The sequence below is a fragment of the Peromyscus maniculatus genome, chromosome 2 (assembly GCF_049852395.1).
Source record: "Peromyscus maniculatus bairdii isolate BWxNUB_F1_BW_parent chromosome 2, HU_Pman_BW_mat_3.1, whole genome shotgun sequence".
Taxonomy (NCBI): Eukaryota; Metazoa; Chordata; class Mammalia; order Rodentia; family Cricetidae; genus Peromyscus; species Peromyscus maniculatus.
In genome coordinates, this window is record NC_134853.1 from 94,763,642 (window position 1) to 94,786,656 (window position 23,015).

The 23,015-nt window shown below is 35.8% G+C and overlaps 1 long non-coding RNA gene across 1 annotated transcript in view; it reads left to right on the forward strand.

The window, feature by feature from the left end:
• The window catches only part of LOC121827604 (uncharacterized), a 162,722-nt gene that overhangs the window by 102,262 nt on the left and 37,445 nt on the right, over nucleotides 1–23,015 (forward strand). The window contains exon 2 of the long non-coding RNA XR_006069915.2: nucleotides 18,964–19,013. This is a non-coding gene — a long non-coding RNA (uncharacterized LOC121827604). The remainder of the gene's footprint in view (nucleotides 1–18,963; nucleotides 19,014–23,015) is intronic.

Genomic DNA, 23,015 nt, shown 5'->3' on the forward strand with positions numbered 1-23,015 from the left:
TGTCTGGATCTCTATGAACTCAAGGCCACACTGGGAACAAAGCCAGTCATGGTTGTATACACCTTTTACCCCAGCACTTGAGATCTCATGTCTTTGCTTGAGAAGGACATAGGCCTTTAATCCCAGGAAGTGATGGCAGGAAGCAGAAAGGCATATAAGGCGTGAGGACCAGGAACTAGAGGCTTTTAAGCAGTTCACTGAGACCCTCAGGGGTGAGGATTCAGAGGCTTTCAGTCTGAGGAAACAGGATCAGATGAGGAGTTGTCAAGGTGAGGTTGACTGCGGCTTGTTCTGTCTCTCTGATCTTTCAGAATTTACCCCAATATCTGGCTCTGGGTTTTTTATTTATAAGACCATTTAGCAATTTGAGTCACAATGTCTCATTGGGTATGTTAAAATATTCCAAAGTTAAAAAAAAAATCCACAATTCAAAATACTGCTGGTTCCAAGCATTTCCAAATGTGGGAGTCCAAGCCTTTTACAATACTAAAAGCAGTGGTTATAGACTACAGCCCAGTGTCATTAATGTCAATTGACATAGAAATATAGCTTGTGGGTCAGAAATTACGTTCCAGTAAGTTCTCTAATTGATTCTGATGTGGCTGAAAGCTGACAAGTACTGAGCTGTAAAATAAGAAATGAAGTGTAGTATTTCCTAAGTAATGATGGCATTCTGGTGGAACTTCATTTTTATCATCGTAAAAGAGCTGACCCAGTCTCAGATGAGAGGTTTTACCTGGCATGGTGGGCAATATTGGGAAGGATACAGACTCACAGCTGTCCATTGTTGTCCTTGTTCTCTTAGAGCAGGTATGTTCCTATTGTGAATGAATCTTCCTTAAATCAATGGTCATGGTGGGAATGCACCAACATTCATTGATTTCAGCTTCAATATTTGTCAAAATTGTTTGCAGTGAGCCAGGCGGTGGTGGCGCACACCTTTAATCCCAGCACTCGGGAGGCAGAGGCAGGCGGATCTTTGTGAGTTCGAGGCCAGCCTGGGCTACCAAGTGAGTTCCAGGAAAGGCGCAAAGCTACACAGAGAAACCCTGTCTCGAAAAACAAAAAAACAACAAAAAAAAATTGTTTGCAGTGTATGTGACAGTAGGCTTACATTCTAACCTCTTTATGTGTGCATTTCCTGGTTGCATTGTATGATGTAGGCCCATGTCCTTCTTAAGCTCTTAGATGAACCCAACGTATACTCAGGGCTGAAAAATACAGGTTTATGATAGTATCATTATTAAGTATTGCTTGGTACCATTTTGGCAGTTAAATTCAAATCATTCCTTCATTACAGGACAGCTGGGCACCAATCATATCTGAATGTTGTTGTAAAATCTTCTTTCTCCCTCTGGACTTCAGGTTCTCTGTATGTGAGGGAGTCTGCAGGGATGCAGACAGAGAAGTGAACCACAAGAATAGATAAGAATGAAAACCTGGTGCAGATTGACTTTATCAACCTTAATCAGACTTTACAGAGTCTAATATGAAATGGTTTATTATAGATACATTTAAACACAATAGAGTTTGGAAAAGGTCTCCAGGTAATAATAATAATGCCCATAATTCCGATTCCATTTACACAATAAAACTTAAGTGGTGATTACATAGCAATTCTTTTACAACATGCATGTGACCATGAGGGTGGGTCTATAGCTAAAAGACCTAAAAATCTAATGTGGTCTCTGACAAATAACATAGAGGTCAGCAGGACATAAGGAATATGTGACATCTCTCCTAGGGATGGGTAATGAATGATCTAGGGAGAGAGGGTCTGGGATAATCATTCTTGGGAATTAGGGTGAAGTCTATCCCTTCAGATAGTTAAAAAGGTCACAAAATTGTTAACAACCACTACTCTCAGCTTTCTGGATGGAATTCTGGTATTTGATTTTATCTTCTTCATTGAGGAACCATCCTTGCCTGATTAACATTCCAGGTTCTCTTAGTGTTTCTCAGTGAGTACAAGGTCCCCCTGCCCTCTATGTATCTATACACTAGAATGTTGCCATATGATATTCACAGTTGTATACTCTGAATCTTTTGGTTTATAAAATGAGGCCCCTAGAAGCTGAAGCTTGCAGTGTCTACAGATGGAACAATTGTGAGGAGAAATAATTAGGTCATTTCTGCTTAGTCTCCCAAACATGTGAGGGAAGAGGAAAGGATTTCAAAATCCCATTATCCCTTGACCACTGAAGTTTAGAATTTTGAATGAACTTATGTAGTCCCCTGATCTCACTGCAGCAAGGCAGATTTAGTTCTCTCAACTATGAGCATCCCCACTTAGACATCTCCTTTTTACAATGGTTCCCTGTACCTCACAAAAATCTACTCAAACAAGAGCTCAATCTGGAGGTCCTCATGAGAGGGATCATATCTTATGTTTTACTGAAGAATCCATGAGCTGGTGATTGTTTTCTTGCATGTAACACATGGAAGAGGCATACAAAATAGATTCTAAGATCTATTTGTAAGAGAAGGGTGAATGAAAAAGAAAAGACTGATTAACTTGATTGTGATGATCAAGAGAATGCTTTGCTCAGGACTGTTCTTTCCATGATTTATACACATTATTATATCTTCACAACATTGGTGTTTTACCATTTTAAATTCCCATGAACATACTACATTCTTTCTGATCCTTGATTTTGTTGGTCTTGTCAGTTACCATAGGTATGGATCAATATATCATGCTTTTAATTATCATTTTCCCAATGATTAGTGAGGTTAGCTTCCTTTTCCTGCATTTATTAGCTTAGAAACAAAAACTGATTTTTTTCTTCCTTGGCCGCCAGGGGTTTCCTGAAGTTCTTCATCTAGAATTGAGGCCATGTGAAATTTCACCTATCCCCATTAGTATAGAAAACAATATAGTCATGGTAAACATGATGTTCCCTGATCTTAAGACCCTAAGATGTAGGGTCATACACACACACACACACACACACACACACACACACACACACACACACTTGAGGTCAAAGTCACATATTCTGTGCATTTTGACCAGCTGTAGATCTGCATATAGAATCTTATTAAGATGAGAAGCGAGTGCTACAGTTATCTGTGGATATAAGGATAGAGATTTAGATGATAGAAGCTATACTGATTTAAGAAAATGACAGTAATATACTTTTCACTAAGCTCAATATACACTTGAGCCATGGGTAATTGTGTATAGTACCAGGTCTGAGTTCCCTCCTGCTGAATGGTCCCTAATCTAACTAGGCAGCTGTAGGTTTCACCCAGGGTATGAATTCCACTGCTACAACATTAGGGATATTTTAAGGTTATTGGTCAATCTTCTTCCTTAAGCTTTCTGATAATTTGAGGACTAGCATTCGGGAAAGAGGCTTCTAGGTCATTACCAGTTTGATTCTTTCAGTTCCTCTGAAGAGTATGGTGACATCAACAATAAGTTCATACCTTCAAGTTTTTTGGAAAAAAAATATCAAGGGCAATGGCAATAGTGTACATTGTTTTGAGGACCTTTAGATCTCCGGTAACAAACAACTTGAAGGAAGGTTTTCTATAACTATCACTGAGATGTTTTATAGATGGCTTATGGCCAAAAGGGTAGCATTAACACCCAATGTTGTATATTCAAACTATATATAAATACACAGACATATAAAACATACATATTACTATGTAAGATTATAAAATAATTTGCTTCTGTATGGCTTTTTCAAACATCAACAGTATTGTTTTTCTCTTTACCCTCCTCTTCTTCTGTAGTGCACCCCTCCCCACAAATTTCCCTTTTCTGTTTTTAAAGCACTCATGCCCTGCTATCTCTCTATATAACTCCCTCTCTCCTCCTTCCTCTGATAATCCATTTCTCCATTTCTAACTTTTGTTGCTACTCTAGAGAATGTATTCAAATTTAAGGATTCAGAGCTAATGTTTACAAAGAAAGAGAACAGTGTTTGTCTTCCTGAACCTGGGTTACCTCCCTCAATATATTTCCTCACTCCATTCATTTACAAGCAAATCACATTATTCCATTTTTCTTTACATCCAAATGGAATTCTATTTGTATATGTATTGCATTTTCATTATCCATTCATCTACAGAAAGACATTTAGGTTGTTTCTATTTCCTAACTATTGTGAATAGGGCTGCTATAAACATTGATGAGGATCTGTGATGTAGGATGTCAAGACCTGTAGGCAAATGCCAAGGAGTCACATAACTCTGTCATATGGTAGATCTTTTTAAGCATTTTGAAATTTTCTATACTGATTTCCATAATTATCTTCTAGTTTGCACATCCACCAACAATTTGCAATTATACCCTTTCCCTATATCCTTGCCAGAATTTCCTGTAAAATATTTTCTTTACCTTAGCTATTCTGACTGGAGTAAGATGAACTCTTAAACTACTTTTAATTTTAATTTCGTTGATGACTAAGGATGTTGAACATTCTTGTAGACAATTTGTAAGCACTTTTACTTTCTCTTTTGAGACCTCTTTGTTCACATCATAGCCCACTTTTTATTTATTTGTCACCTTATTATTTGTATTCTTTGTATATTCTCGATGTCAATCATCTATCAAATGTATACATAGGAACTCCCATTCTGTGGACTTCAGCTTACTTGATTGCTTATTTGCTTTACTATACATAAGCTTTTTAGTTTCATGAGCTCCTATTAAAAAATAACATTGCCCTTAATGATGGAGTGAAAGGAGGTCTGTTCAGAAAGTTCTCTCCTGCACCTAAAACTCATAAGGTGCTGCCTGTATTTTCTTCTACAGTTTCGACATTGTTGATTTCATATTAAAATATTTGATATATTTGCAGTTAATTTTTGTGTGGGTAATAGATAGAGGTCTTTTCTCATTCACCTACATGAGGACATATAGTTTTCCCATAATCACTTGTAAAACATGTTGCCTCTTCTTTTGTGTGTATTTTTGGCTTCTTTGACAAATATCTGATGGTTATTATTTTGCATACACGTTGGGCTTTCTTTTTTTCCATTTTTCTACATGTCTGTATCTGGCTAGTACCTACCAGAAAACTTCTGGTAATGATCAACAACTTCAGCAATGTGTCAGGATACAAAATAATCTTACAAAATCAGTGGATTCTGTTTGCCAATAACAGCAGAGAAGAAGAGAGAACATGGATACTGTCCCTTAAAAAAAAAACTAAAAAGAAAATATGTAAAAGAGCAAACCTAATCAAGGACCCGAAATTCCTCTACCATTTAAACTTCAAATATTTGAAGAAAGGGATCAAATAACACACTATAAAATGGAAAGACATTTATTTGATAGAATTAATATCAGTAAAATGGCCAATCTATTAAAAACAATTTACACATTCAGTATAGTCCCAATCAATCTCCACATAAGATTCATCACAAAAATAGGGGGGAAAAAACCTAAGATTCATTTGAATCCACAAAAGACCCAAGATGGTCAAAGCAATCCGGAGCAAAATGAATGGTGCCCTGAGAATATTTATACCAGATTTCCTAATATATTACAGAGCTGCAGTATTATAAACAGCATGGTGTTGACACAATGTGCCTGTCTTTTTTCACATAATTCTCCAAATCTGTAATAGATTTGGTTGCTCTGTCATTACTGAGTTTTAAGAGTTCTTTACACATTTAGGATACATTATTTGACACATGTTTGTTACCACCTGCTCCCTCTGTATTTTGGAGACATACTACGTAGTTAGCAAATTAGAAAGAAAAGAAACTAACAATGCCTTTTTCTATATTTAAATATTAAATAATTTATTACTACTGGTGACTCTCCTTGATCCAGATACTGAAGATAAACTTCAAAGTCTTTTGTTTCTGCTCTTGAACACAATAATTATAATTAATATACATGGATTTTATTAACAGAAGTTTCCTATCTATAATGTTTAGCTTAACACACACAGTGCAATAAAATAATCTCAAACCATAATTGTATTTTTTTTTTTTGGTTTTTCAAGACAGAGTTTCTCTGTGTAGTTTTGCACCTTTCCTGGAACTCACTTTGGAGACCAGGCTGGCCTCGAACTCACAGAGATCCACCTGGCTCTGCCTCCCGAGTGCTGGGACTAAAGGCGTGAGCCACCACTGCCCGGCTCAAACCATAATTGTTTGGCAATATTTTTCTTTCTATAAACGTGGGTTTTTCTCTCAATATGTCCATACATAATTAACAATAATCTTGTTATTAACCCATAAAACATTGATAATTACTAAAACAAAACAGAGTATACTCCACTTGTATTAATCCAGAAATGCTAAGTACTAAGCTTGGACCTGGAAGAGGTTTTACAATACATTGATAAGGGCCTGAAAATGAGTTTTTCTACTTTGTAATGCTAAAAAACTCTTGAGTGCAGACACAAACACAATGGTGATATATATCTGACAATTCAGTGTACAAGTATTTATGTTTAATTTTGAATAGTATTCCCCTTATTTATTTCTTTACCAGTAATACATCAAATACCCTACAGTCTAACTCCCAGCACTAATCAATGAACTATGAAACAGTATTAAATAGAATTAATTAGAAGTTTTAATGAATCATATCTATCCTCATTTATTATACAATGTAATTTCCAAGGACTGATTAATTATGAATTAGTGATGAGTGAATAGTTAATGCAGTTTGTTAACCTTGCAAAGAAGTGACAGTGCACAGTACATTGTTGCCTCTCTGTTTATTAGCTGATAGTTATGGATTACCATTGGTTTAATTAAATGCAAAAGTTATACTGAAGTTATAATTGATTTTCAGTGCAAACTAACAATTTATTTTCTAGTCTTCTTTCATTATACATATATATATGTATATGTGTATATATATATATATATATATATATGAACATGGTTTAAGATTCAGAGGTATTTTTCTATCATTCACATTTTGTACTTTTCTATTAAGCTTTCAGTTTGCACGTAATCATGTCTACCTCAGATGAATATCTATATTAAGTGAATTTCACTTCATACAAGGTTATTTAACATGAATGTATCTGCAAACCTCTTGAAGAACATATACATTTGCCACATAATTGCTATAGTAATCAAAAAAGTGTTAGCTGACAGCCCTTCATTTTTGTTTCCTTCCAATTCAGAAGCTGAAAAATGCCCAAACTGAAAACCAATCTAGTGTATAAATACAAATTAATTTTTTAGTTTCTAAAACTACGTATAAACATACATATGCATATTTATGTATGTATGGATATGTATTTATAATTACAGTTATACCGCTATGTACATGCACGTGCATGCACACACACACACACACACACACACACACACACACACACACATACACACACACACTCACACACAGAAGCAATTAATGAAAAAATAAGTCATAAAACTGAAAGGGAGAGCAAACAGACATAAGAGAGTTTGGAGAAAGTAAAGTGTAAAATGATGTGATATTCTAATCTTTAAAAGAAATTTTTAAAATTTAAGATAAAGAAATAGCAGTTGCTCCTGCGTTGTCCTTGTATCATGTTATATCTAGGATCTCTTTATCATGAGACTGCCCACAGAAGGTGCCTCCAACTCTTTGAGATAGCCATCTCCTCTCAGATAATCCTTTTTTAAAGTGCCCTCATAAACCTGCCCAGAAGAGGGAATTTCTCTCAGTTGATTACAGATTCCATATAGGTGACAATCAAGATTATGCCTTACACCACTGAAAAAGATGAAGGCATCACCTATGTTGAAGTATCTAATTTTGTAGAGGCTAGAAATATCTTCTGAAAAAGACAAATTTCTTTCAATCATGAATATTAGATAATGGTAAAAGAAAAACCAGGCAACGAATGTAATGATCCATACAAAGAAAAAGGTAAACAAACAGCAAATAAGCAAAGTGAAAAATTAAAAGAAGAGAAGCTGGGGATAAGGAAAGTTATTTTAGGCAAGTTTGTCGGAAAAACATCTGTAAAATACACACATCAAGACAAAAAAAGAAATGATATGATAAAAATATTTAGGGCAAAGAAAACAGAAAACTCAAAAATAACAAGATCTTTACTGTTCCTGCAAAACAACAAGACTTCTGGAGAAATATACAGCAAGCTAGATGTTATATTGGAGATATGGGTCGTGGATGGTATAATTTCACTTGGAGTCCCTGGATAAGAATTAATTTAAACTCAAAAAATCCTGGGCACTGGCTATGATTTTCTGTTCCAATTCTGACCAGAATTTTTGGGATATGGTAAGTGGAAACAAATATGCTAGAATATTAGTTAACATTTTAGTTACTATTTCATATTATAAAGAAGAAACAAAAGAAAATATCCCATAGATGCTAGAATTTGAAGCCATTAAAACAAAAGCATACTAGTAATTTGCTATATTCATTAGTGATTTGAAATTCAGATAAGCAAAAACTCATTGAAATTAAGGATTATCTTATATCTTTGATGATCTGTATTACACACAAATCAACAACACACCTTTCAATTTAAAGTCTTCTGAAATAAATTGAAGGTCGGTTATCTACTGAAGTGTCCAGTCAAAGTCTACAGAATTCTGGTAGGAGAGAAGTGGTTTTTGAAATTGTTATAACAAAACAGAAGGATCCAGAAAGCAACCCAACTGACACATAACTTAACAGTGTTTGTATTATGAATCCAGGTACCAAATTTATCTGTAATGGGGTACTGTTGATATCTGAATCAAGTGTATAATAATGCATTTATTTTGAATTTTAGTTTAAATTTATCCTTTATTTTCCTATTTACTTCTTGGTAAAACTATGAATAATCAATCATGATATCCTGCTAAGGATAGCTAAAAAAAAAAAAAAATACATTTCAACTTCTACCAGAGTCTGAGAAGTGATAAATACAGATAAGGAAGCAACAGCAGTTTTGTTACAAGATTGAAATTTTATAAAGAAATCTTTCATTAAAATCTCCTATGGGTCAAACTCTTCAAAAAATATTTTAGTGACTCATTTAAAGTACATGTTTCTCACATGTACCTTTTCCTTTCAGTCAGAGAAAATTAACTGGCATACAGAAACAAGGGGCTGAAATGTACATTTTTGCAAGTTTTCAGCTTATGGTTGACTAGAAATTTAGCTGCTATGGTTGTCTGACACTCTTAATAGATTTGAAATTATTTACAGAAATAAGTAAGGTGCAATTAATTATATACAAAAGCTAGTATAGGCCAAAAGACCATTAGATTACAATAGACACAGCTTGAAATTTGAATTATATTACACTATATTAACTAAATAGTTTATAGTGTGTAGGCAGTTTTTTTTTTTTCTGTCCCAAGCACCTGCTATCAAATAATCAGCAGCCACTTCCCAAATAACTGACTTGAAAACTTAAGGTTACTTATAAATGCTTGTCCAATAGCTCAGGCTTGGTACTAGCTAACTCCTAAATTAACTCATATTTCTTATCTATGCTTTGCCACGTGGCTCATTGCTTGTTACTTCATTTTCTACACATCCTGCTTCTGTGGCAGCTAGCTAGTGTCTTCTAATCTGACCTTCTTCAATCATTTTCCTAGTTTGGTTGTCCTGCCTGGATACTGGCCAGTCAGCTTTTTATTAAACCAATCTGAATGACAAATCTTCACAGTGTACAGAAAGATTACTGTGGTTGATATATTATGCACCCCAATAAACTTATCTGGGGGTCAGAGAACAGAACAGCCACTATATTAAACATAGAGGTTAGGCAGTGATAGCACACACATTTAATCATAGCATTCCAGAGGCAGAGATCCATTCGGATCTCTGTGAGTTCAAGGCCACACTGGAAATAGCCAGGCATGATGACACATGCTTTTAATCTCAGCACTTGAGATCTCATGTCTTGCTTGGGAAAGACAGAAGCCTTTAATCCCAGCAAGTGGTGGCACAAAGCAGAAAGGTATATAAGGCACGAGGACCAGGAATTTTAGCTTTTTAAGCTTTTAGGCTTTTAGCAGCAGTTCAGCTGAGATCCATTTGGATGAGGACTCAGAGGCTTCCAGTTTGAAGAAACACGATCAGCTGAGAAGTTGGCAAGGTGAGGTTGGATGTGGCTTGTTCTATTTCTCTGATCTTTCAGCATTCACCCCAGTACCTGGCTCTGGGTTTGTTTTTATTACTAAGTTCTTTTAAGATTCATGCTACAGATTATTCCACTTCATTTCACCATTTTTGTGTAACTAAAAAGGAAAGATTTAACTTTAACATAGTACGATCATATACAACAAAAAAAGTTATTTAATAAGGATTACAGTTGTAATAACCAGTCTATTTGCCACATAAGACCTGAAAAGGCTTAAAGAAGGTTGTAAACACAAAAAAAACAGAGCTAAACTGATCTTCTCAGTCTTGTGTCTCTCATAGTGGCCACAGTACAGAGATCTGTCTCCTGGCAACTGCCAGCTAAGCCACATGGTGAGTTTCTGAAGTCTTTTACATAGTGACAGTACAGAGAGGTGACTCTCAGCCACTGCTTGTGGTCTTAAGCAACACATGGCATGGGGTGTTTGAGGGTTTTGCTCATGCAGACAAAAAAGGTTACAGATACACAGTAAAGACAAATTCATGTGGTAAAAACCTCTAAACAAGTAAGAGTGTGTTTAAAAATATGTTTAGGCTTAAGAGAGAAAAGAAAAAGGGGAAAGAAAGACCTTTAAAAAGGAATAGAATAATAAAAAATATAATAAGCTATGTAAAAATTGAAAATACACAGAGACCCTGGATCCTGTATGTTATTGTGTTGTCTTTGAATTTTTTGGCAGCTAAGAGACATTGGTTTATAAAAAAGCACTAGATTTATCCAAACTACATATTTTAAAGATATCTCCCATATACAGTTGTTTTCTTTTCTTAAGGCTCACTAGTATTTAAATGTGCACATGTGTATATACACATGACCCAACACATGATCATGGGAGTGCAGATATTTCTTTAGCATAATTTCAACTACTTTGAGAATAAACCAAAGAATATGATTGCTAGATCATATATAGTGGTTCTATTTTTAGTATTTTGAGAAAATTCTACACTATTTTCCATAATGTCTGTAACTTGGTCTGCTTGAGGGTCCCCTGGCAGTGGGATCAGACTCTATCCCTGGTGCATGAGCTGACTTTCTGGAGCTAATTATCTATGATACTCAGCCTTGATGCAAGGGGAGGGGCTTGGTCCTGTCTCAATGAAATGTACCAGGCTTTGCTGACTCCCCATGAAAGACTTTACTGTTTTGGAGGAGGGGACAGAGGGTGGGTTGGGTGTTAAAACTAGGGAGAGCAGGAGGAGAGATGGAAGGGGGATCTGTGGTTGATAAGCAGAATGAGTGAAAAAAATTCTTAAGTAAAAAAGGAATTGAATAATAGAAAACAGAAATGGAGGTAGAAGGGGAACTATTAAGAAAGGGGAGGAGCAACAATAGGAGATGGGGGGAAGCAAAAGAGGATAATGGAGTAATGAATTTAATCAAAGGAAATTATATACATTGTGATGATTAATCTTGATTTCCAAGTTGATAGAAACTGGAATCAGTTAGGAGACATACTCTTGGGCAGATCTGTAAAAGTCTTTTGAGGAAGGGTCAACTGAGGAAGGAATACCCTCCTCCTAATAGAAAGCTGTCTAAGGAGGAAGTAATGCTTTGTGCTTGCCCACCTTCACCTTTGCTGATATAAGCATCCACAGTGTAGCTTCCACCACTGCCAGCCTTCAATACTGTCAGAATGTAGATTCCACATTCCAATGTGGACTGAAGACTAGTGGCTCTCTAGGAATCCTTGGATCTTCTAGGAATCCTTGGATCTTCAATGCGTAGTGGAACTGCTGAGGCATCCAACCTTGTTGCCTGAGCAGCTGATGGTTTTCAGCTTCTGAGTAGCATGCTGGCAGCCACTGTGGGATTTCTCTGCTCATATCATATAAGCCAATATAATGAATTACCTTGGTAATATATACTCATTCTATCTGTGTTGTTCCTCTAGATTACTCAAACACACACACACACACACACACACACACACACACACACACACACATAGAAATGTAATAATAAAGCACATTGCTTTTTATAAATAATACATGCTAAAAACATTTGCAACAACATGAAAAACAATAACTCTCTACCTTGTGATCATAGTTAAAATTCTTCCATGGTTCCAAAATCTTCCTCTTACTAGTACATCATATAACCTTACACTTTATACCACGTGGAATTATTTACACATTCTACATGTACTATTAAAAGGTATCTTCAGAAATGACATCCCTCAATTTCTCCAGCTTTCTTTACCACTGTCTCGTTCCTAAAAGACAGAATAGATTTTATAGAAAATGTGTCAGCAGTCTCCAACATTAAATGCATATCCCATTAATACCAAGGTGACATGGATGTCAACACTTTTCCAATTGATTCATCATTTATGTTCCTGTTAACAGTATCTGATTCTGACTCAATTGTTGAGCCATACATATTTCACTCTGAATATGCTAATGTTGTCATTTTAAATAAAAACAAAACTACAACTTACTTCTTTCCTGGTTAGAGAATTCAGGAAAAAAAATGTCTCTGTCACAAAAGGTAGAAGAATTTAGTTGGAAATCTAATGATATGGAAAACATCTCTGACGCTAAGTTATCAAAACCTATTTAGACAAATTACCTACTGAAATTCTGACAATGCTGTGGTAATTCCACAGTCTGGTAGTCTTGGATATGGACTAACTAAAGAGTTTTCACCATAAACTTTTCTTGGCAAATATATTTTTTAATTGCTTGCATTTTTAGAGTATTTAAAAAATATGCTATTTAAGTGAATAGGCTGAGCAATAAGGAAGTCCAAAGGCAGGTAGGAGTCAACAGTGTTTAATTTTTTTATTAAGAAAAAAAAATACTACCCAAGGCCCTGAGATAAATTTATGAAGAGCTTGATCCACTGAACTCCTGTTACAGTTAGCTGCTACTGTGACACTTCAAAATGCCATCGTTATTACAGAACAGTTACCTGACCCAGTTTATTCGTCAGCACAATTCCTTTTTTTTCCCCTTTCTTTTTAGAAACTTCAGAAACTGATGAAAAAGTAAAGGTAGCTTGCATACTTCCATTGAAGGCTTTTAGAAGAGGCGTAGGAAATGTTGCTCTGATTCATGGATTTAGCACTTGCCATACATACTGACTCACAAGACAAGGTATAGCAATGTGTTTTATAAAGCAGCATAGAATGACTTAGACAATTCAATTGCTAAAGAGTTTGCCTCTGGTATTTGTTGTCTTTTGCCTTTCAAGATTAAAAAAGAGAAAACTCACTGCAAAGCATATTTTACCCATTGAGAAATAAGTGACCTCCTACAAGAAGCTCTTCTTACAGTTTTTTGCTGTCTTAGGTCTCCTTGAAAAACAATTTTTGCAACAGGCATATCAAAAAATAATTTGTAATTCCAACTGAATTGAAAACTAATATGAATAATAACAAAGTACATGTTTGATTATTTATAAGGAGATCCTCTGCTCTCTGGAGAGGATTACATGTATGAGCAAAGACTAAAACCATTCTCTTGAGAGGGATGTTCTGAACTTGATTCTTTTTCTAAAATTAGTATTCACATTTTTTCCTTTAAAAGTTTTTTTTTTCCATTTTACATACCAAGCATAATTCTTTTTCCCTACACTCCTGCTCACTCCCCAACTTTCCCCACCCCACCCCCATCCACTCCTCAGAAAGGGTAAGGCAACCCATGGGGAGTCAACAAAATTTAGCATATCAAGTTGAGGCAGGACCAAGCCCCTCCCTCCTGTATTGAGGCTGAGCAAGGTATCCTTCCATAGGGAATGAGCCCAAAAAGCCAGTTCATACACTAGGGATAAATCCTGGTCCCACTGCCAGTGGCCCCCAAAACTGCCCAAGCCACACAACAGTTAGCCACATTCAGAAGGCCTAGCTGGGTCCCCTGCAGGTTCCCCAGCTGTCAGTGCAGAATCAGTGAACTCCAACTAGCTTGGATCAGCTGTCTCTTTGGGTTTCCCCATCATGACCTTGACTCCTTTGCTTCTATAATCCTTTCTCCCTTTATTCGACTGAACTACAGGAGTTCTACCCAGTGCTTAGCTGTGGATCTCTACATCTGCTTCCATCAGTTACTGGATAAATGTTCTGTGATGACAATTGGGTAGTCATTGATCTGATTACAAGGGAAAGCCAGTTCAGGGACCCTCACCACTATTGCTTGGAGTCCTAGCTGGTATCATTCTTGTGGGTTCCTGGGAATTTCCCTAGCACCAGGTTTCTCACTAACCATATAACGGCTAACTCTATCAAGGTATCTCCTTTATTCTCCTTCTGCCCCTCCCTCAACTCAATCTCTTTCCTTATGTTCCTTTGCTACTTCCCCTTACCTCCTCATCCCCACACACCCTCCCAATTTATTCAGGAGATTTCCATGTGTGTACAGCATAAAACAATGTTGCACAGGAAGCCAGGCATCTCATAAGGAACTAACAGGCAGAAGTGAGAAAGCACTGAAACTAGCATAGGGATTGTATTTTTGGAGGTTAATTACATCTTTTTCCAAATTTGTCTGATGAGATATTTATTAATGATCTGTGCTATAAGAAGCTTTTGTGACAGTACTCAGAACTGCTGGAGAAAACACTGATGCCCAGTAAAAGATAATGAATAAATCCTATCACCACCAACAAAGATGGCATAGCTATAGATTCAGCCCTAGTTTGCTTCAGTTATCACTATATATAATATAGTTTTATGCTATGTCTATGTATGGTAACCTGTTTTGGACTAATTATGTCCCCTACAAAAATCTCTATGTTGATACTTTCTCACTAATGCCTAAGAATGTGATTGTATTTAGGAACAAAGTTTCTTTAGGGATTATTAAGTTAAATTGAATCTTTGATAGGAAATTTAGTCATAGGGAGACATGGAGTGCATGCACACAGTAGAAAAACATTGTGAAAAACACAAGAAGATGATAATAATCTTCAATGAAAGTGGTCTTCAGAGAAAATAAAACTGGTAATTTGTTGACCTTGAGTTTATAGTCAGTACAATTATTTAAAACAAATTTTATTTAATTAAGGAGGATGCAAATATCTCCTAGTTTGGACAGGAACTGAATCCTCAGTGTCTTTATTTTTTATGTCAGTGTATGACAGATAATCATAAAAATCCTAGAAATGTATAGAAATGAGAATTTTTTTTTGCTTGCCAGAATACTGCCTAGGGTTTAGTTAATATTGTCTGAAGTCCAGTTGACTTAACTTCAGCATATAATTTAAGTTTAAGTGTTGTATCCTGCCGATATTGGCATGCAGTTTGGACATGTTCTTCTCATAAGATGAGAAGAAAGTAATATCAGCCAATACTACCACAATGTCATATTTAATTTTCATCATGGAAGTGACTAGATTTAGAATTACCATGGAAACCTACTCCTATGTGCTCATGAGAGTATTTTCAGAGAGACCTAAGTGAGGAGATAACAGAAACCATTAATGTGAGCATCATAATCCCATTTGTTGGCTTGGGTCTTAGAGTGAACAAAAAAGAGAATGCTAATTGAACAGTAATATTCATCACTCTTTGTTTCCTGACTGAAGATGCAAGATGAACCAGTACTTCCTACTCATGATGTGAGAGCTAGAGCTCTCCTCACAGTCAGACCTTCCCTGCTTAAATAAACTATACTCTTAAAATCTGAGCCAAAACAAACAATTACTTTCTAAAATAGAATATTTGCATTTTTCAGATAATTTTCATCTCAATGAGAATGATACAAAACCAGAAAATAGTAGAGAAAAGTGGTGTCATTATTGTCATAAAGTTGTCCATGTGGTCCTTAGGCTATGGGAATTAAATCATAGGAGGAATGTGGAATAATTTGGAGGTGTGGGTTGCACCTTAGAGCTCTGTAAATAGAGTTTAACATGACCCTTTTTATGAGTTTAGGATAGCAGAATGGTTTATATAAATGCTGAAACAAAAGACTGCAGTCATGATAATTCAGACAAGACACTATTGGGAACTTAGATAAAAGCAATTTTGGTACATACACATCAAGAATTGATGTGCATTCTGGTGGTGTCCTGAGATCTTGGGTGAGATTAACTTCAACAGTCTTAGATTTAGTTATTTGGTGAAACAAATTGCAAAAAAATGAGCATAAATTCAATCATGGCTAATGCTCATTGACCTTAATCATATCTTCAAAAAAGGGGAAAAACAAAAAAAAAAGAAGCTTGACAAAGAGAAAAGAATGATAAAATTTAAAGATGGAGTTTGGCAACAAGGCTCCTGTAATCCCTAATAAGATTACCACCATTAAAGATTAAACTTAATTTTTCTTTGCAACAATAAGAGTCTCTGAAGATATGACTCTTGCCTACCTAAAGTTCCAACTTTCATACATAAAAATTAACTTTGAAGGGAACAAACTTAACTGAGAAGTCCACTAAGGAATTATGAAGACACAAGAAAACCTGATACTGTAATTAGGGAGAATAGACATATAGAGAAAATTGGTGGCACATAGGAAGAGAGAAGTTCCTCATTCTGAGACTCAATTCAAACTTCTAAACAACAGAAAAATAAGAATTCCAGCACAGTTACCAGCTGCTTAAGGCCACTCTATCTTTCCAGCTATAAGCCTGTAATTTTCTAAAATCTTACCAGAAACCCCATTCATAAGAAGAAGACACATAATAGATTAGTACTGCTATCAACTTTTGTCAGAGGTTTCTTTTTGTAGTGGTTAGTGGTGATGACAGAAATTCATAACTCATCAAAGTGTTGAAAATAAGTGACACTTACACTCTCACCCCTAAATAGAACACTTATATCAACCCCTACATGATGAATGGGGAAGAAGAAAGAATATAAAGAATGTAAGAATTGGAGAGTGAAATGAAGTTCTCATTTCCTTTTCAACATTATTCTCTACTTTTTGGTTTCTTCTTACTTTATTTGCTTGTATAATACCATGCAATGAAATAACATTAACAAATAAATCCACTAGTGTATTTGTAGATTTATTGTTGAATCCCCTGATATCAGGCTACACTAGGAACATTTTTACTACTAATTGCATATCAGGATTTGTTCAGATGAGTCTCATCATCTGCTAGATTGTGTATTGGGAATGGGGATTGACAAGAGGTAGAGAACCATCTTTCCCCAACCCCAGTATGCTATCAGAGAGGGGTTACTTGTTTTCAAACTGGCTACTTTCTAATATCTAAATTTTATAGGGTCATGGGTATGTAGCAATTCATACTTACAAACAAGGAGAATCAAGCTAACAAGAACATCTGCCTTTAATTTTATCTAACTTGATATCCTTCCTGTACAGACGTTGGAATGGCCAATTGCTTGAAAGTCTATAAAAATTGAACATGCCTGAAAGTGGAAGCTGTCAACCTGAAGAATTTAATATATGGGTGCTATGCATTATATAAATGAATAACTTGATTTGTTTTTCTAGAGGCCATTTTTCTCAATCTATAGTTTAAATTTAGGCCAGGTTTGATTGAAGAAAGATATCTTTCCCAAGGTCTTGGGTCCAATGAATAGTGGGGTATTATATATACAATCAAATGAAAGCCTTAGACCATCTTCTAATTTATTCATTGTTTTTCCTCCCCCAGTGTGACAGTTTTCTTATTGGCCATGTTGATAAGTGGCCATAAGAAGAGGTGAGGTTTATCAGACCAGCTTTGTAGCTTTTAACACTCTATGATATGGTATTGATAATTAACTTTAAATAAGTTAATTGCACAAAAGTATAGATTTTGTCTATGAGACAAATCAATAAAGTTGGGGATCTGCTGAAGTGTGGACTATTTAACTTTAGAGTTACTCAGTTCTAGACTAAAAATCACATTTTGAGCTGGAGTAGCATAGTCAGCCAGTTCTCAAGATAACTTATTCAGCAAGGACTAAACTTCCTGACTGATAAGGGTCAGAACAGTAGACTAAGAACTAATTCACCAATTCTCTATCTTCAGCTCTTGGAATCAAAGGATTGAGCAATTTCCACATACAGTGGTCAGTGCAGAAGTTCTTTACTCAGTCTACAAATTTACATGCTTATCTCTTTTCTAGAAACACCTCCTGGACACACAGAAAGGTTTTACTTTGGACATGCCTCAGCCCAGTCATACCAACACACAAACAATCCAAGATAGTAAATGCACTTTGTTCTGGGACTTATTTGACCCTCATCTAAGAAACATGAGACATGCTATTAGAGGTCTCTGCTCATATAGTCTTTTAAATCCATTAGAAGTCTTCTTTTAAAAGTCACTTCCAGCTCTGTATACTAACATAAAAGCCACATTATCTTGAGATGAACTACACTTTCAAGTGAGCTCTTTATGCCTGCTACGCTATTCCACAATGCACTTTCTCATAATGAACACAATTCAATGAGGATATGTTTCACAAAAGAGAACTTGTGAGAAAACAAAGGGACAAAGTAGGTAATGACATGATTTTTGTTTTAGTTTTCTAAAAATCTTTTAGGCTTGGGAAATGCCTGCAGAAGGGAGAAAGGAGAGGAAGAACAGGTCCAGGTAGGAATGCATGAAATATCATGAGAGCAAGATAAAGCGAGAGCCAGTAAAGCAGAAGAAACATGAAAAGAAGGTTGACAAAGAAATCACCCCCTTTACTTTGATCCATTTGAAACTGACTAACATCTTCAAAGGGCACTCTTTCCAAGTCTAAAAATAATAGTGACGGAGCCATGTGATGCTTAATGTCTGCAAAGAATTTTACCTTTCCTTTCAGAGACCTCATTTCTTTGGTACTCTTTTTTACAAACTGATTTTATTTATCCTTTTAATTTGCTTTGTTCATGCTTAGAGGTAGATGGAGTCTGAGAACTTCTTTGGAGAAATTGGAAATTGCAATTTATGAGCTTTCTTACCTTTCCCCTTTCCCTCTGTCTTATCTCCCTCTCCCTAGGAATATTTTCTCCTTAGGATCCTCAGTGGCCACACTTGACTTGGATTCAGGTAGGTGATTTTGTTGTACTTCTTGTCTTCTACTTCACTCACTCTAGCACTTCCCCACCCCAAAAGCAGACTGCTTACAAGGACCTCTCTCCACTTCCTATCTCCATTTATTGAGGACTCCTCCAAACCTTTTATCAGAACTATTTTCCCCATGCCCTGATAAAAGTGTATCAGCCATGTATACCTAGAAATATTTTCTACCGGTGTTCACCAGTGGTCACACCTGTCAGGAACTTGGGTATGTAAATAACACTATCCTTCCTGTCTGTCTTTTTGATCTCTCCATTTTCACTGCTGACCCAATAACAGTCATCTTGCAGGTGTCCCTCTTTCAATCTTAACTCCATTCACTGAAGACTCCAACTCTTGATTTAGACCCGGGTCCTCCTTGCACTTTCATCCCTGGTTCTTAAGAAAACTTACTGCAATCCTGAAACCTACTTGTGGAATCCTTTCTTGTCACCACATCCCCAATTATCCATGTCTAACACATCTAGATGCTAACAGGGTCCCCTTAGTTCTTTCTGAAGCCCTTCAAAGTCTTTTACTCATAGACCACCTCTGCTCCTCTCTGCCACCCACTGATAGACAGAAGCAGCACTCCCTGCCAGGTAACTCACAGCCATCACACTTTCCTAGAATCTAGAGAGAACAAGAATAATCAAAGAATACAATACACATATAGCAATGTCAAGGCTTGAAATCACCTCAGTCATTGAAACCCAAAATGCCTAGAAAGTAGCATAAAAACACAATCAGTAATAGCCAGAACATTATGACTCCAATAGAACCCAGTAACCCTACTCTAGTAGATTCTGAGAAATGGAATGTAACTGGAGCAAAAGACACAGATTTTAAGATACCAATTATGACTATGAACAAGGAACTTAAAAGAGGGTATGAACAAATCCCTTAATGAAATCTGTGAAAACACAAATGGTGAAATGAAATAACAAAACAGTTCAAGACATGAAAGTAAACATAGAATAACAAAAGAACACCCCAAGTGAGATAAATATGAAACTGACAAATTTGTGTTGTCAGAACCTCAGAGGTTCTTCACTGAGTACAAGATGCACAAAAGAGAATCTTAAGTGTTAAAGACAAGTTAGAAGAAATAGATATCTTGGTCAAAGAAACTGTTAAATCAAAAACAAATCTGGGCACATAACATTTTGAAAATCTGGTTATGGAAAGACCAACTATATAAATAATGCAAATAGAGGTAGGGGAAGAAACCCTCTCAGAGGCAAACAAAATATTTTCAACAGGAGGTGACTATCGAAGTACAAGAAGAAGAACAGGACACCACATAGATTGGACCAAAAAAGAAATCCCACACAACACTGACAATCAAAACACTAAATCCACAACAAAGAAATATTATTAAAGCTGCAAGGGAAAAATACCAACTAATATATAAAGGTAGACTCATTGTATTAATAACCACCTTTTCAATGGAAACCCTAAAAGCCAGAGGGGCCTGGAAGTATATAAACACTAAGAAACCACATCCCAGTCTACTATACACAGGAAAACTTTAAATAACAACAGATGAAGAACAAAAAACATTTCAAAATAAAAACAAATTTAATAATATATGCCTCACAATCCAGCAATGCAGAAGGCACTGTAAGAAAAACTTTATTCTGAAGAAGTTAACCACATGAAGAAAAGACAACGAGTTTATGAACCCTCACCAGAAATCAAATGAGGGATAACAACCCATACATGATCAACAAATAAACAGGAGTCAATAAACACTGTTGATCAATAATTTCCAATATTAATGATCTCAATTCTCCAATAAACAGATTAGCAGATTGGTTTAGAAAACAGTTTACAGTTCATAGTTCTGCTGAATCCAAGAAACACATACTCTAGAAGCAAGAATAGATGTAACACCATGGTAAAAAGGTGGAAGATTTCATAAGCAGATGAAACCAAGAAACAAGAAGGTATAGCTTTTTCAATATCTGATAGAATACACTTCAAACTCAAACTTCTCAGATGAGAAAGTGAAGGCCACTACACTCTCATAAATAGAATGACCAAACAAGATGATGTTGCACTTCCAAGAATTTATACAACAGAACATTATGGCAGCTAAGTGAATAAAAACAAAGTTAAACAAAACATTCATGGTAACAAAGTTAAAACAAACATGCACACACACAAAACCACATTCAGTTAAAATGATATACTGGCCCTTACACACTGATAATGCATGACTTCAGTACCCTACTCTAGCTAATAGATAGCTCATGTAGCAAAAAAAGAGAAATGCTGGAGTTAAATAAAGTCTGCTGTGGGATGGTCTGTATGTCAAATTGCTCTGATTGGTCAATAAATAAAACACTGATTGTCCAGTGGCCAGGCAGGAAGTATAGGCAGGACTAACAGAGAGGAGAACAGAGAAAACAGGAAGGCAGAGGGAGACACTGCCAGCCGCCGCCATGACAAGCAGCATGTGAAGATGCCAATAAGCCAAGAGCCACATGGCAAGGAGATGGATGAGAATGGACATAAAGTAAAGGAATGGAAAGAGAGAAGAAATGGGTAGGAAATGGATTAATTTAAGCTATAAGAACAGTTAGCAAGAAGCCTGCCATGGCCATACAGTTTGTAAGCAATATAAGTCTCTGTGTTTACTTGGTTGGGTCTGAGAGGCTGTGGGACTGGTGAGTGACAGAGATTTGTCCTGACTGTGGGCAAGGCAGGAAAACTGTAGCTACAAAGCCATAAGTCAAATGGCCCCAGTAAATATTTACAAGACATTAACTCAAACAAATAAAGAAAAAAGAATATACCTCTTTCTCAGAAGTTCATGAAACTTTATCCCAAACTGACAACATTCTTAGACACAAAGCAAGTCTTAACAGAAATAAGAACATTGAAATAACACCCTGCATGCCACCAAGGACTAAGGTAGGGTATCAACAACAGGAGAAACAACAGTAGGTATACAAGCTCCTAGAAACTGAACAGCTCACTACTGAATGAAAAATGGATCAAGAAAGACAATCATAAGGATTTAAAATTTTGAATTGAATGAAAATGAAAACATGACACACCAAACATTTGGGACACAAACAAGGTATTTCTAATGTACAAGTGTATAATACTGAGTATTAAGTGCTATATTACAAAAACAAATTGATGTGATCTTAGATTAGCAAATGTAAGGCACGTCTGAAATCTATAGGCAAAAAGAACTAATATCCAAAAGGAGTAAATGTCAAGAAATATTCAAACTTGGTTGATATCAATAAAATACAAACAAACAAAAAGAATCAATGAATCAAAGAGTTGGTTCTTTGAAAAAAAAGGAAAATTGATAAATTAGATAAATTAACTAACAGATGGATAAAGAATATACAAATTAATAAATTAAAGGTGAAATGGGGCACAACAAAACAGACATCAAAGAACTATGGAGAATCATATGAACACACTATAAAAATCTATACTCCACCTAACTGGAAAACCTCAAGCAAGGCAAGAAATATCTGATATATAAAACTTACCAAAGTTAAATCAAGATCTGATGGCAACTTAAACAGACCTATAACCTTAGTCTCTCAGTGACACAGTAGCAATAGTTAAAAGTGTCTCAAACAAAACACAGAAAACAGCTCATTCCCAGTTGGTGAAGAATTCTATCAGATTTCCAAGAAAAAATTTACACTGATATTTCTCAAATTATTCCACAAAATAGAAACAGAAGAGACAATGCCTAATTCATTTATTGTGGCCCAAACTATGCTGATAACTAAACTACATAAAAACAACAAAGAAAAAAACCATCTACTCTCCCAATCCATTTTTCCTTTAGAAAGAGGCAGACCTCCCATGAGTGTCAACAAAGCATGACATCTCAAAATGAGGTAGGACTAAGCTCTTCCTCCTTGTACTAAGCATGGACAAGATAACCCTATATAAGAAATTATTTCCTGGATGCCAGCCAAAGCTTTAGGAACAGGCCCTGCTTCCACTACCACA